This window comes from Malurus melanocephalus, unplaced genomic scaffold (assembly GCF_030028575.1).
Source record: "Malurus melanocephalus ecotype Western Australia unplaced genomic scaffold, MMel_1.1 scaffold_353, whole genome shotgun sequence".
In the NCBI taxonomy this organism is placed as follows: Eukaryota; Metazoa; Chordata; class Aves; order Passeriformes; family Maluridae; genus Malurus; species Malurus melanocephalus.
Window position 1 is genome coordinate 706,355 of NW_026623585.1, and position 1,241 is coordinate 707,595.

Below are 1,241 nucleotides of genomic sequence, written 5' to 3' on the forward strand. Positions count from 1 at the left end.
TCTCCACGGCGGCGGCCGAGCCGCCCTCCGCCTCGCTCATCCCCGCCGCGCCGCGCCCGCAGCGGCTCCTGCCGGCCGGGAGCCGGGCACCGCCGCGCTGGGGCCGGGCCTGGGGCGGGGGAGCCTCGGGGGGGCCCCTCAGGGTCGGGGGTGGCTCTGGACGGGGCCGCCCCGCGCTCGCAGCGCCTGAGGCGGCACAGGAGCACCGGGAGCCGGCCCTGAGCGGCGGGACYGCCCGGGAAGAGCCTCGGGGACTTCTGGGAAGAGCCTTATGGACTTCTGGGAAGAAACTTATGGACCACGGGGGAGAGCTTTGGGAACCTCTGGGGAAAGTGTTACGGGTCTGTGGGAGGAGCGTTATGGACCACAGGGAGAGCCTTACAGACACCTGGGAAGAGCCTTGGCATCCTCTGGGGAAAGTGTTATGGATCTCTGGGAAGTGCCTTATGGAGCTCTAAAAGCCCTCCTTTCCATTCCAAGAGGCCTTATGGGCCTCTGGGAATAGCTTTATGGGCCTCTGGGAAGAGCTTTTCGGACCCTTGTCATGTTTTAGGGTCTCCTGGGCCACGCCTGGAGGTCACGCTGTGATCCCAATGTGCTCAGCAGGGCTCTCCTGTGCATTTTGAGATCCCCAGGACTGGGGGGTCACAGTGGGGCTGAGGGTCAGCCCCTCTGGCCATATCAGTGCTCTCACCCTTTTGGCCTGAGAAGTCTTGGCCAGTTCAGCATTTAACCTTGTGGCCCATCCTTGTCCGGCCCCAGGAGCTGCCACAATGGAAAGTTGTTCTGGAAAAGGTTCTGAGCACTGCATCCCTTCCCCAGACCTCTCCTCCTTAGATCATTTTGTGTAAAATATCAACCTGGCATCGATGCTTAACAAATAACCATGCTTGGCTTACTTACAAAATGCAGAACCCACCAGCTTAGCCTATCATTTAAGATGTGAAAAAAAAAAAAAAGATTAGTTTGGGAAGGAAGAGAATGTATCATTCCCTTGGAGATAAGGGGGTTTTGCCTTGTTAGGTATAATTAGACACACAGGCATGAGATGGGACTGCTGTTGCTTAGGTGATCAGGTTTTCCAATTGCTCACTCCTCACTTGAAGATTTAATTCATTTTGTGGCATTAAAAGTATTTCAACAGCAAATAACCATCATATCATACTCAAAGAATGACTGTTCCGAGTGAATAATAGAGCAGTGGGGCCAAATACTCACAAGCAGAGACATTATTTTAATSC